Source organism: Giraffa tippelskirchi, chromosome X (assembly GCF_054371585.1).
Source record: "Giraffa tippelskirchi isolate mGirTip1 chromosome X, T2T-mGirTip1v1.2.pri, whole genome shotgun sequence".
NCBI classification, from domain to species: domain Eukaryota; kingdom Metazoa; phylum Chordata; class Mammalia; order Artiodactyla; family Giraffidae; genus Giraffa; species Giraffa tippelskirchi.
In genome coordinates this window covers 102,285,439-102,301,000 of record NC_137289.1, presented here as the reverse complement: position 1 = coordinate 102,301,000, position 15,562 = coordinate 102,285,439, and the positions used below count along the sequence as shown (strand labels likewise).

General features: G+C 38.6%; 1 protein-coding gene across 1 annotated transcript in view; it reads right to left on the bottom strand.

Annotated features, from left to right (window-relative positions):
• Positions 1-670: 670 nt before the first annotated feature.
• Positions 671-15,562, bottom strand: part of NBDY (negative regulator of P-body association) — a 95,991-nt gene continuing 81,099 nt past the window's right edge. The window contains exon 3 of the transcript XR_014075788.1: positions 671-3,573. The gene's annotated coding sequence lies outside the window, so the exon portion shown is untranslated. The remainder of the gene's footprint in view (positions 3,574-15,562) is intronic.

Below are 15,562 nucleotides of genomic sequence, written 5' to 3'. Positions count from 1 at the left end.
TGACTCGATGGACATGGGTTTGGGTAAGCTCCGGGAGTTGGTGATGGACAGAGAGGCCTGGTGTGCTGCAATTCATGGGGTCTCAAAGAGTCGGACACGACTGAGCGACTGAACTGACTGAACTGAACTGAACTGTTCTTGTTTTACAGAGAATAGAAATTGGAAGTCAAACACCCTTTCTATCCCAAAATCGCGTCTCAAACATTTTGTAATTTTCACTTTAATTGTTAGGAGTCTCGGAGCTCTTAGTTAATCTATCTTCCAATACACTGTTTAATATAGCACTGAATAAATGATGCGAGTTGTCAATGGATGAGTGATCAACAAATAGCTCTGCTAGTAATTGATTTATTTTTCTTCAATAAAGTTGCATAAACCAAAAAAAAAAAAAAAATGAAGGAGTATAAGGTTGGATTTTCACATGCATTGGCATACCAAATATTAATTTTATATAAGTTCAGCATATCCAATTGGACAAATGTAAAGGAATGCATCACAAAAGCAGATAGGGCAATGGATCTACGACAAAAGGAAATGCAAGTTATTACTGACTGCCCCTGTAAAAGAGTTAAGACAATAAAAGAGGGAGCAAAGCAATTTCAAGTCAGTTTTAAAATACCAAACAAGGTGTCTTGATAACATTAAAGAAAATAATATTCAATGACACTTGTTAAAGATGGTAAGGCAGACTTTATTCAGGACAGTTGAGATAGGTATTATAACAACTACAATGGGTTTTTACAATGAGGGACAGAGATTGGTTTCAACTCCAAACACAGGATAAAAAAGTGGGTATTTATAGTCAAGAAGTAGTCTGTGAAAGAGAAAAATACTGTGAGGAAAGATCAGGTGTTCTGGTAAACTTTCTGAGTTGTCCATACAGCAGTAGGCTCAAAGGCTGCCTATTAAAAAAATGATGTGGCAATTATTTAACTTTATGACAAGTCATCAGTTTCAGCTTGCAAGACTTTAAGCAAAGGACAGTTTCAGTCCTGAATGATTCTAAGTCAGAAGGGGGGAAAAGAGGAAACTTAAATTTGGACAGTTGTAGCAGGATACAGGAGAAAAGAAGGATTTGGTAAGGACTGACAAAATGTGCAAGATGAAACCCACATGGGTACACCATAGTTTTCAATTTAAAAAAAGTTCCCTCTGCAATCACCTCCATTTTTATCAAAGATAATCAAAGTATTCATAAGACTAATTTGTTTCCAAAATAAGTTAGTTTCATTAAACTCGGTTTTACTCTTTATATAAGTGAGGCACACCAATTGCCCACTTGGGCCCTTTTTAAGTTTGCTTTGCTGGAACTTTACATATGGAACCTCAGATTTGGCTTTTAAAAGCCTCTTAAAACTAGGAAAACAAGGCAAAAACTCATCACCAGATTTTGCCTGAAATACCTATAGATTTAAGTGTATTTCTCTGTCTTCAGGTCTTCGAAATATCCTGAGCTTCCTAAACTGCCAGGAAGTGACATTCCTTACTCATTTGTAAGGCAAGAAAGCCTATAGTCCAGGTATAGACAGTTTTTCTAAGGAGTGACTTCATAAGTGTGCCTGTGTGCTTAGTTGTTCAGTCACTCATGTCCAAACTTTTGTGACCCAATGGACTGTAGCCTGCTAGGCTCTTCTTTCCATGGGATTTTACAGGCAAGAGTACTGGAGCTGGTTGCTGTTTCTTCCTCCAGCAGATCTTCCTGACCCAGAGATCGAACCCAGTTCTCCCTGTCTCATGCACTGGCAGGTGGATTCTTTACCACTGAGCCACCTGGGTAGCCTGGCTTTATAAGCACTGGTGCCTTAAAGTCAATGGTCGTCTGATTTATTGTACTTTATTCTAAAATATAACATTCCATTCAAAGCATTGGTAATAAACTAATGTTTACAATTGTGTTCTGTTACAAGGAGAACAGACTCTAATTGAATTGATGCAAATAACTATATTTCCATTAAAATAAGAATATTCACTAAGAGTTTCCAAATTCTTGAGGTATCAGTTAAGAGGAAATGATAAAAGGTTGAATTTTGTTTACAAAGATATAATTTACCAAATTACTCTAAGTTATAGATAGCTTGGGCTTCCCTGGTAATTCAGCTGGTAAAGAATCCACCTGCAATTCAGGAGACACCAGTTTGATTCCTGGGTCGAGAAGATCCCCTGGAGAAGGTATAGGCTACCCACTCCAGTATGCTTGGGCTTCCCTGGTGGCTCAGATGGTAAAGAATCCGCCTGCAATGCAGGAGACCTGAGTTGGATCCCTGGGTCGGGAAGATCTCCTAGAGGAGGGCATGGCAACCCACTCCAGTATTCTAGCCTGGAGAATCCCCATGGACAGATGAGTCTGATGAGCTACAGTTCATGGGGTCACAAAGAGTCAGACATGACTGAGCGACTAAGGACACCACAGCAGATAGATAGCTTAAGAGGAAAAAATGTTCCCTTAAATTTGGAAAATAAAATATATAATGCTTTAACCAGCAATATTTCAAACAAGAAGTCATATTCTAAAAATTCCAAAAATACATATCAGCTCATTTAGTCAAACGTAATTAATTCTTATTTTTCTTGATCGCAGGCTGGGAAAATATATGAATTCATGAGTATCTTCATTGGTTCTGGAAATTCTTACACAGTTCAGTGGTATGGTCCTAAAGTTATTGAAGGCATGCCATCATGGAGCAATCTTATTTGCAGCTAATTATAAATACTTTCAGAGAATAATTACAATATAGCAGTAACTGAAAATGATGAAAGATAAAAAAATGACCATGGCTAAAGATATGATGTAAGTTAATTTGTGGAGGAAATTTAGTTATTTCTGTGGCATACAACATGTTAACATACTAACTGAACAACAAGAATTTCAACATGTTTCTATGAACTTCATATTAATTCTGAAATATTTACATTAAAATATATATCCGTACACATATAATGAAAGAGAGTTCATCATTACTTCCTTTTTGACAATGCTCTCCATGTAATTTGACAGATAAACCTAAAACACCTCTGTTTTACAAGGTGAGAGAAAAATCCTTCAAGATTTTCCAGGGGATTCTGGGAAACTTCAAAGTTAGTTTGCAGATGAAAAAGCTCAATTCAGAATTTTATTTTGAGAAGCTTAAAAATTGCCAAAAAGATTGAACAGTTGACTAAATAGAATCACAGGTAAATGGCTATCAATTTAATAAAAGTTACAACAAAATTTCAAACATTAATATAGAAGTTTGTTGTTGTTATTCAGTCACTCAGTTGTATCCAATTCTTTGTAATTCCATGGACCACAGCACACCAGGCTTCCCTGTTCTTCATTATCTCCCAGAGCTTGCTCAAACTCATGTCCACTGAGTCGGTGATGCCATCCAACCATCTCATCCTCTATCATCCCCTTCTCCTCCTGCCTTCAATCTTGCCCAACATCAGGGTCTTTTCTAATGAGTTGGATCTTTGCATCAGGTTGCCAAAATATTGGAGCTTCAGCTTATCAGTCCTTCTGATGAATATTCAGGGTTGATTTACTTCAGGATTGTCTGGTTTGATCTTGCAGTCCAAGGGACACTCAAGAGTCATCTGCAACACCACAGTTAAAAAGCATTAGTTCTCCAGCACTCAGTCTTCTTTATGGTCCAACTCTTACATCATACATGACTACTGGAAAAACCATAGCTTTTATTATATGGATCTTTGTCAGCAAAGTAATGCACCTGCTTTTTAAAACACTGTCTAAGTTTATCATAGCTTTTCTTCCAAGGAGCAAGGGTCTTTAATTTCATGGCTGCAGTCACAATCTACAATGATTCTGGAACCCAAGAAAATAAAGTCTGTCACGTTTCCATTGTTTTCCCCATCTATTTGCCATGAAATGATGGGACTGGTTGCCATGATCTTAGTTTTCTGGATGTTGAGTTTGAAGCATCTTTTTCAATCTCCTCTTTCATTCATCAAGAGGCTCTTTAGCTCCTCTTTGCTTTCTCTCATAAGTGTGGTGTCATCTGCATATCTGAGGCTATTGATATTTCTCCCAGCAATCTTGATTCCAGCTTGTGCTTCATTCAGTCTGGCATTTTGCATGCTGTACTCTGCATATAAGTTAAATAGCAGGGTGACAATATACATTCTTGATGTAGTCCTTTCCCAACTTTGAACCAGTCTGTTGTTCCATGTCCAATTCTAACTGTTGCTTCTTGACCCACATGCAGGTTTCTCAGGAAGCAGGTTAGGTGGCCTGGTACTTCCATCTCTTTCAGAATTTTCCAGTTTGTTGTGATCCACACAGTCAAAGGCTTTAGCATAGTCAATGAAGCAGAAATAGATGTTTTTTATGGAACTCTCTTGCTTTTTCTATGATCCAGCAGATGTTGGCAATTTGATCTCTGGTTCCTCTGCCTTTTCTAAATCCAGCTTGAACATCTGGGAGTTCTCAGTTCATGTACTTTTGAAGCCTAGCTTGGAGAATTTTGAGCATTACTTTGGTAGCATGTGAAATGAGTACAACTGTGTGGTAGTTTAGCATTCTTTGGTATTGCCCTTCTTTGAGACTAGAATGAAAACTGACCTTTTCCAGTCCTATGGGCACTGCTGCATTTTCCAAATTTGCTGACATATTGAGTACAGCACTTTAACAGCATCATCTTTTAGGATTTGAAATAGCTCAGCTGGAATTCCATAACCTCAATTAGCTTTGTTCCTAGTGATACTTCCTAAGGCCCACTTGACTTCACACTCCATGATGTCTGGCTCTAGGTGAGTGATCACCTATCATGGTTATCTGGGTCATGGCTCTAGGTGAGTGATCACCTATCATGGTTATCTGGGTCATGAAGATTTTTTTTTTTGTATAATTCTGTGTATTCTTGCTACCTCATCTTAATATTCTCTGCTTCTCTTAGAAGGTTATGTGCTTATAAGGCAAACAAAAAATCCTTAGCTCTTTTAATATTAAACAAACCCAATTTTCTTAAGACTTAAGGAAGATTACATCAAGCACAGAAAACCATTCTACACCATAAAAACTTGATTTCTCAGGCAGGTAGCTTAAAAGATAAATAAATGGTTCTGAAGTACCAAATGCCAGGCCTCTGCATGCAGTACCTGTGAGCAAGTGAAACCAGACTGATCACAAAGGAAAATCACCTCAGTAGGTTATTAGAAAGGCATGGTAACATGCTGGAAGGAGAATTAGGCACAAATGACCCAATCTGAAAGAAATAAAGATTCCAGTACATCAACCTGAGAGTAAAGAGCAAAGGAAAAGTGACATCTGAGTGTGAGTTTCTTTGGGGTTCTAGATTGCTGACTGTTGCATTCACCACTAGTCTTGGGGTTTTGTCTTCTGTGCTATGTGGCCTGTGAAGTCTTGCTGCCACAGTAAGCAATCAGGCCTAAATCCCCAAGATGGGAGAACCAAGTCCAGGACTTTGGACCACAGACAACTCCCAACCCCATAGAATATTAACCAGAAAGACCTCTCCCAAAGGCCTCCATCTCAACACTAAGACCAAACACCATCCAAAGGCTAGCAAGCTCCAGTGCCTGATGTCTCATGCCAACCTTTCAGCAAAACAGGAATACAAAACTGCACATTAGCAGACAGGTTGCCTAAAGCCATATAAAGCCCCAATACATCCAAAAACACACTACTGGACACAGCTGTCCTTCAGAGAGACAAGATCCAGCTCCATCCATGAGAACAGTGTCACAAGTCCCCCAAACCAAGAAATGTTCACAATGCACTGGTCCAGCAGATCCATGGAAGACAGACTACAATTAAGAGGAACTGTGGCCCTCCACCTTGCAGAAACACACTAAATTAAACAAAATGAAAAGAAAATAAACATGTCGCAGATGAAGGAATATGGTAAAAACCCACAACATGAAACAAATGAAGAGGAAATAGGCAGTCCACCTGAAAAATAATTCGGAGTAATGATAGTAAAGACTATTCAAAATCTTGAAAATAAAATGGAAGCACAGATAAAGAGACTGGAGACATGGATCAAGAAGATACATGAGGGAGAACAAGATGGAGGAGGAGTAGGTGGACGTGGAGTACATCTCTCTCCACAGATACATCAAGAATACACCTTCAGACACAGAAGTGCATACAGAACACCAGCTGCGAGAAGACAGGAGTACCTGACCAGTGGAAAAGAATATATGGAACCACGCAAAATTCGGCAGGATGAAAGAACTAGGGGGAGAAACAGGAGTGTTAGTAAGACTGTACTTGCCCTTGGCAGGTGGGGGAACTGAAGCAGGGAGTCTGATCCCCACAGCAGGGCAATTGTCTGAGTCGGAGGAGAAACATTTAAGGCTGAGAGTGAAACAGCTGATCTGTGGCAGCCTAAATGGAATGAGAATCAGACAGTCCTTGCCACAGCCATAGGTACACTGTTCAGGAACATGGTCTCCTGGAAGGGGCAGTGGCTGGGAGCTGGACTTTAGGGATTGTGGAGCAATCCCAGTGCGAGGGCTGCTGTTGACTGTGGAAAGACAGATTGAGAGGATGTGAGCGAGTGGATCATGGTGGGAAATGCCTGTGGAGGAAAGCCAGGCAGCCATGGAAGCAAGGGGATACTGCTGAGTCACACGTAGGGGGTGGAGCCATCACCATAGCCTCTCTCTCTCCACACACCAGCATCGGCAGCTGAACAATAGATAGGCTGGCCCATCAAAGGCCTGATGCACTGGACCCCACCCAGGGTGCCCCTTTAAGTGCCTGATGCACCGATCCACAGAGTAGGATCCCAATCGGGGGGGCTCCTTTATGTGCCTGAAGCGCCGAACAATACAGAAGGACCCCAGGCAAGGGATCCCTCTAAGAGCCTGAACGGGCAGAGCTACGGAGAAAGACAGGCCAAAGAGGCCTTCTGATCATCAGCTACAAGAGGCTTGAAAAAGACTCTGATAGGGCCATAACTCCTGCTGCGGAGGTAGTCTGTCCCTGAACACTTGACCCGCCAAGGTCCCTGCAAGCTAAGCAGCTACACTACCTTCACGCTCAACTCTCAGTGGGGCAGAGATGCCACAAGCAAAAAAAATTTTTAAAAAGTCTTGTGTTTATGCGCGCAGGGTCGCTTCAGTCCTGTCCAACTCTTTGCGACCCTGTAGACTGTGGTCTGCCAGGCTTCTCTGTCAGAGAAAGGGTTCTCCAGGCAAGAATACTGGAGCATATTGGCCAATATGCTGGTTGCCATACCCTTCTAGAGCTGCCCTAGCTGCCATAACCTGCTGCCCTAGCTGTCAACCCCCCTGAGTATCTGATGCTGCCAGAACCCCTGTGACCCAAGCAGCTGCACCACTTCCACACCTGGCCCTCACAGGGGAAAACCCAAGCCCTCCAGGGCAGCCTCAGGAGCTAAACCCCAGCGGACGACTAACTTGTAGGGGTGGAAATAAAACCACAGTTGAAACCCAAGACCAGTGTGACAAAGGAAGAAGACCCAAAACCTTCCCATCAGCTGTACAAACTGCAGATTAAATCCACATGATCAACTAGGCGGATTCTGTGTCTATGGAATATATGAAAGGCCACTGAGAGCTCCCACAAAAGAAACCACACTAGCTCTGATAGCTGTAGACACTGGAGGCAAGAACACATAGAAGTAGGACCAGATTAGAATTTGAGCAGCCCCCACTCAGCTCCAGAGATCAGTACAGTGTTGGAGGGCATCCTAAAGAGGTAAGGTGGACTGTGATTCCCAGCGTGGGAAAGGACTCTGACAGCAGTGACTCAAGAAAAACATTTATTTTTCTTATTTTTTGACTTGTTCTATAGATTATTTTGGATTTTTTCCCCTTTTCCTCCCTTCTGTTGTAGTTGTCGATTTTATTGGCACTGATAAATCCAATTAAGCTTTTGAGCTTTTTTTCTTTTTCTTTTTCTTCAGTCACAATTTTTATTGTTGTCATAAACCTCTGCCTCTACGTTGGGCTTTTGCAGTTCTGTGGAGTTTTCCTCTTTTCTTTTCTCTTTTTTTAAATTTTAAATTATAATTTTTTAACCTTATTATTTTTTCTGCATTTATTCCTTTGTTTGCTTTTCTTACTGTTCTTTTACACTTGCAGTTAATCTTTAATGTATATAAATCTTATTTATCTACCTCTATTTAACTTTGCATATCTATTCTTTTTTCTTTTCTTTCTCTCCTTTCCTCTCAACATATTTGTTAGTTTTATTTTCATTGAGTTATTCTCCAGTTGTCACTTTGCTTTAGTTTTGTTTAGTTTTGTTTTCCAGTGCTTTAATTAGTTTTGTTCTGGTAGATATCATTTTTGGTTTCCTTTCTTCACCGGTCAATCTATTGTACTTAATTTTTGTTGGACTCTTTTGATTTTGCTTATGGATGTATACGTAGATGTGTATATTCAGTCACATTTTCTATTGTTGTTATAAACATCTGCCTTTACATTGGGCTTTTGTAGTTCTGTGGAGTTTTCCTTCTTTCCCCCTTTTCTCTTTCTTTGTTTTTTCTCTTTTCTCTTTTTTATAATTTTAATGTTATTTTTTTAACTTATTATATTTTTTCTACATTTATTCCTTTGTTTGCCTTTCCTACTGTTCTTTTCCCCTTGTAGTTAATCTTTAATGTATATAAATGTTCTTCATCTACCTCTATTTAACTTTGCATATCTATTCTTTCTTTTCTTTCTTTCCTTTCCTCTCAACATGTTTGTTAGTCTTGTTTTAATTGCTTTATTCCCCACTTGGCACCGTGCTTTAGTTTTGTTTTCCAGTTTGTGCTTACGTTAGCTTTGTTCTTAACAGGTAAATATAATTTTTGATTTCCTTTGTTCACCAGATCAATCTACTATATTTTATTATTGTTGGACTGTTTTCACTTTCATCATGGGTGTATACGTGTATATTCCATTATTTAACTTCTCATTTGCCTGATTTTGTAACTGCCATTTGTCTGATGTTCATCTTTGGTTTCTCATTTTTGGATATTTGTTTTACTCTCCCTAAATGCCATGACAAACCACGTGTGGAATCTTCGTTCCTGACCAGAGATCAAACCCTGAGCCTTTAGACTGGGAGCATTGACTCCACGACACTACACTACCAGAGAACTAACTCTAGGGAGTATTAAATAGTGAGAACTCACACAAAGGAAATGACTTGAATACAAGACCCAGCATTACACAACTACCTGTGAAGGATGCCTCGTCTACACAACAAACAAAACAAAAATACAAACCAAATCATCAACAGACAGGAGTACCAACTTACTCAGCCTTGCCCATCAGAGGAAAAAAAAAATACTCAGCACAAATCTCACCCTATATGAAGCTCAAACAAACCACTGGGCCAAACTTAGGATGGCAGAAACAAAAAGGAAGAAAGAATTCAACCTTCTTCAGGGAAAGAATTCAACTTTCCTTGAAGGTTGGGAAAAGGAGAACTCAAACACAATAACTTAAAAAAAATTAAAAGGCAGAGAAATACTGCACAAATGAAGGAACAAACTAGAAACACAAAAGTCCAAATAAATAAAGAGGAAATAGGAAAATTACTGCAAAAGAATTCAGAATAATGATAGTAAAGATAATCAAAAACCTTGAAAACAAAATGGAGAAAATGCAAGAATCAATCAACAACGACCTAGAAGAATTAAAGAATAAGCATACAGAGACAAACAACACAATTACTGAAATTAAAAATACTTTAGAAGGAGTCAATAGCAGAATATCTGAAGCAGAAGAATGAATCAGTGATCTGGAAGACAAAAATCAATGAGATGGAAGACATGAGCTGGAAATAACTTCTGAAGAGCAGAATAAAGTAAAAAGAATGAAAAGAGCTGAGGACAGTCTCTGAGACCTCTGGGATCATATCAAACGCACCAATATTTGAATTATAGGGGTCCCAGAAGAAGAAGAGAAAAAGAAGGGGTATGAGAAAATTTTTGAAGAGATTATAGTTGAAAATTTTCCCAACATGGGAAAGGAAATAGCCAATCAAGTCCAAGAGGCACAAAGAGTCCCACACATGATAAACCCAAGGAGAAACATGCCAAGACACATACTAATCAAACTAACAAAGACTAAACACAAAGAAAGAATATCAAAACAGCAAGGAAGAAGCAATAAGTAACATACAAGGGAAACCCCATAAGCTTAACAGCTGATATTTCAGCAGAAACTTTGCAGGACAGGAGGGAATGGCAGGATATATTTAAAGTACTGAAAGGGAAAAATATACAACCAAGATTACTGTACCTGGCAAGGATCTCATTCAAAATTGATGGAGAAATAAAAAAGCTTCTCAGACAAGCAAAAGTTAAGAGAATTCAGTACCACCAAACCAGCTTTACAACAAATGTTATACGGACTTAAATAGTCAAGAAATACAAGAGAAGAAAAAAGATCTAAAAAATCAACCCCAAACAATTAGAAAATGGCAATAGGAACATATATATCAATAATTACTTTAAATGTAAATGGATTAAATGCTGCAACCAAAGATGCAGACTAGCTGAATGAATACAAAAACAAGACCCATATATATGCTGTCTACAAGAAACCCACTTCAGACCTCAAGACACATACAGACTGAGAGTAGGGAAAAATATATTCCATGCAAATGGGGAGCAAAAGAAAATTGGAGTAGCAATCCTCATATCAGACAAAATAGACCTTAAAATAAAGAAGATTAGAAGAGATGAGGTAGGACACTGCATAATGATCAATGGATCAACCCATGAGGAAGACATAACAAATGTAAATATCTATGCACCCAACATAGGAGCACCTCAATACATAAGACAAAAACTAACAGACATAAAAGGAGAAATTGACAGTAACACAATAATAGTAGGAGACTTTAACACCCCATTCACACCAATGGACAGATCATCAAAATAGAAAATTAATGAGGAAACACAAGTCTTTAATGATACATTAGATGAGATAGATCTTATTGATATCTTCAGGACATTCTGTCCAAACACAGAAGAATACACCTTCTTCTCAAGTGCACATGGAACATTCTCCAGGATAGACCATATCTTGGGTCACAAATCAAACCTCAGTAAATTTAAGAAAATTGAAATCATATCAAGCATCTTCTCTGAACACAACACTATGAGACTAGATATCAATTACAAGAATAAAACTATAAGAAACACAAACACATGGATATTAAACAATGCGTTTTGGAATAACCAACAGGTTACTGAAGAAATCAAAAGGAAAGGGAAAAAAAATAAAAGTAATCCAGATTAGAAAAGAAGAAGTAAAACTCTCACTATTTGCAAGTGAGAGTTTTACTTGGCATTTATTTAAATGACAAAGAATGCTCAAACTACCACACAATTGCACTCATCTCATACGATAGTAAAGTAATGCTCAAAATTCTCCAAGCCAGGCTTCAGCAATACGTGAACCGAGAACATCCAGATACTCAAGCTGGTTTTAGAAAAGGCAGAGGAACCAGAAATCAAATTGCCAACATCCGCTGGATCATCAAAAAAGCAAGAGAGTTCCAGAAAAAATCTGTTTCTGCTTTATTGACTATGCCAAAACCTTTGACTGTGTGGATCACAATAAACTGAGGAAAATTCTGAAAGAGATGGGCCTACCAGACCACCTGGCCTGCCTCTTGAGAAACCCGTATACAGGTCAAGAAGCAACAGTTAGAAATGGACATGGAACAACAGACTGGTTCCAAAGAGGAAAAGGAGTACGTCAACGCTGTATATTGTCACCCTACTTATTTAACTTATATACTGAGTACATCATGAGACATGCTGGGCTGGAAGAAGCACAGGCTGGAATCAAGATTGCCAGGAGAAATATCAATAAACTCAGATATGCAGATGACACCACCCTTATGGCAGAAAGTGAAGAAGAACTAAAAAGCCTCTTGATGAAAGTGAGAGAGGAGAGTGAAAAAGTTGGCTTAAAGCTCAACATTCAGAAAACAAAGATCATGGCATTTGGTCCCATCATTTCATGGCAAATCGATGGGGAAACAGTGGAAACTGTCAGACTTTATTTTGGGGAGGGGGCTCCAAAATCACTACAGATGGTGACTGCAGCCATGAAATTAAAAGACGCTTACTCCTTGGAAGGAAAGTTATGGCCAACCTGGATAGCATTTTAAAAAGCAGAGATGTTACTTTGCCAACAAAGGTCCATCTAGTCAAGGCTATGGTTTTTCCAGTAGTCATGTATGGATGTGAGAGTTGGACTGTGAAGAAAGCTGAGTGCCAAAGAATTGATGCTTTTGAACTGTCGTGTTGGAAAAGACTCTTGAGAGCCCCTTGAACTGCAAGGAGATCCAACCAGTCCATCCTAAAGGAGATCAGTCCTGGGTGTTCATTGGAAGGACTGATGTTAAAGCTGAAACTCCAGTACTTTAGCCACCTCATGCAAAGAGTTGACTCATTGGAAAAGACCTTGATGCTGAGAAGGATTGGGGGCAGGAGGAGAAGGGGATGACAGAGGATGAGATGGCTGGATGGCATCCCCGACTCGATGGTCATGAGTTTGGGTAAACTCCGGGAATTGGTGATAGACAGGGAGGCCTGGCGTGCTGCGATTCATGGGGTCGCAAAGTGTCGGACAAGACCGAGCGACTGAACTGAACTGAACTGATATGCAAGTGACAGGATACCATACATAGAAAACCCGAAAGACGACACCAAAAAAGTAATGGTGCAGAATATAAAATTAAAACATAGAAATCACTTGCATTCCTATACACTAGCAGTGAAATATTATAAAGTGAGAAATTAAGGAACCAATCCCATTTACTATTGAATGAAAAGGAATAAAATATCACAGAATAAGCATACCTAAAGAGACAAAAAACTTGTATGCAGACAAATATAAGACATGGATAAGTATAACTTTGCAAAACTGAACCAGGAAGAAATAGAAAATCTTAACAGACCCATCACAGGCACGGAAATCAAAACTGTAATCAGAAATCTTCCAACAAACAAAAGCCCAGGACCAGACGGCTTCACAGCTGAATTCTACCAAAAATTTATAGAAGCGCTAACACCTATCCTACTGTCTTCCAGAATATTACAGAGGAAGATAAACTGCCAAACTCATTCTATGAGGCCACCATCACCCTAATACCAAAACCAGACAAAGTTGTGACAAAGACAAGAAAACTACATGCCAATATCACTGATGAACATAGATGCAAAAATCCTTAACAAACTTCTAGCAAACAGAATCCAACAACATATTAAAAAGATCATACATCATGACCAAGTGGGCTTTATCACAGGGATGCAAGGATTCTTCAACATTCAAAAATCAATCAATGTGATACACCACATTAACAAATTGAAAGATAAAAACCATATGATTATCTCAATAGATGCAGAGAAAGCCTTTGACAAAATTCAACATCCATTTATGATAAAAGCCCTCCAGAAAGCAGGCATGGAAGGAACATACCTCAACATAATAAAAGCCATATATGATAAACCCACAGCAAAGATTATCCTTAATGATGAAAAACTGAATGTGTTTCCCCTAACGTCAGGAACAAGATAAGGGTGCCCACTCTCACCACTACTATTCAACATAGTTTTGGAAGTTTTACCCACAACAATCAGAGAAGAAAAAGAAATAAAAGGAATCCGATTGGAAAAGAAGGTGTAGAACTCTCACTATTTGCAGATGACATTATCCTCTACATAGAAAATCCTAAAGTCACCATCAAAAAATTACTAGAGCTAATCAGTGAATATAGTAAAGTTGCAGGATATAAAATTAACACACAGAAATCCCTTGCATTCCTATACACTAACAATGAGAAAACAGAAAGAGAAATTAAGGAAACAATTCCATTCACCATCGCAACGAAAAGAATAAAATACTTAAGAATATATCTACCTAAAGAAACAAAATACCTATATACAGAAAACTATAAAACACTGATGAAAGATATCAAAGAGGACACAAATAGATGGAGAAATATACCATGTTCATGGATCAGAAGAATCAATATAGTGAAAATGAGTATACTACCCAAAGCAATCTATAGATTCAATGCAATCCCTATCAAGCTACCAACGATATTTTTCAGAGAACTAGAACAAATAATTTCACAATTTGTATGGAAATACAAAAACCTGGAATAGCCAAAGCAATCTTGTGAAAGAAGAATGTAACTGAAGGAATCAACCTGCCTGACTTCAGATTATACTACAAATTTACAGTCATCAAGACAGTATGTACTGGCACAAAGACAGAAATATAGACCAATGGAACAATATAGAAGCCCAGAGATAAATCCACGCACCTATGGACACTTTATCTTTGACAAAGGAGGCAAGAATATACAATGGAGAAAAGACAATCTCTTTAACAGGTGGTGCTGGGAAAACTGGTCAACCACTTGTAAAAGAATGAAACTAGAACACATTCTAACACCATACACAAAAATAAACCCAAAATGGATTAAAGACCTAAATGTAAGATCAAAAACTATAAAACTCCCAGAGGAAAACATAGGCAAAACACTCTCTGACATAAATCACAGCAGGATCCTCTATGACCCATCTCCCAGAGTAATGGAAATAAAAGCAAAAATAAGCAAATGGGACCTAATTAAACTTAAAAACTTTTGCACAGTGAAGGAACCTATAAGCAAGGTGAAAAGACACCCCTGAGAATGGGAGAAAACAATGGCAAATAAAACGACTGACAAAGGATTAATCACCAACATATACAAGCAGCACACGCAGCTCAATACCAGAAAAACAAACAACCCAATCAAAAAGCGGGCAGAATATCTAAAGAGACATTTCTCCAAAGAAGACATTCAGATGTCTAGTAAACATGTGAAAAGATGCTCAACATCACTCATTATTAGGGAAATGCAAATAAAAACTACGGTGAAGTACCCTCTCACACCAGTCAGAATTGCCATCATCAAAAAGTGTGCAAACAATAAATGCTGGAGAGAGAGTTGAGAAACGGGAACCCTCTTAACTGTTGTTGGGAATGCAAACTGATAGAGCCATTATGGAGAATACTATAGAGATTCCTTAAAAGAACTAGGATTAAAGATACCATACAACCCAGCAATCCCACTACTGGCCATACATTCTGAGGAAACCAAAATTGAAAAAGACACATGTACCCGAACGTTCAATGCAGCACTATTTACAATATCTAGGACATCGAAGCAACCTAGATGTCCACTGACAGATGAATGGATAAGGAAGTTGTGGTACATATACACATTGGACTATATTACTCCATTATAAAAAGGGATGCATTTGAGTCAGTTCTAATGAGGGGGATGAACCTAAAGTCTTTTATTTTTTTTACACTTTAATGACAATTTTAATTTTATTTTTTAATATAAATTCATTTATTTTAATTGCAGGCTAATTACTTTACAATATTGTGTTGGTTTTGCCATACATTGACATGAATCTGCCACTGTTGTACATGTGTTCCCCATTCTGAACACCCCTCTCACCTCCCTCCGCATCCCATCCCGCTGGGTCATCCCAGTACACCAGCCCTGAGCACCCCATCTCATGCATCGAACCTGGACTGGCGATTCGTTTCACATATGATA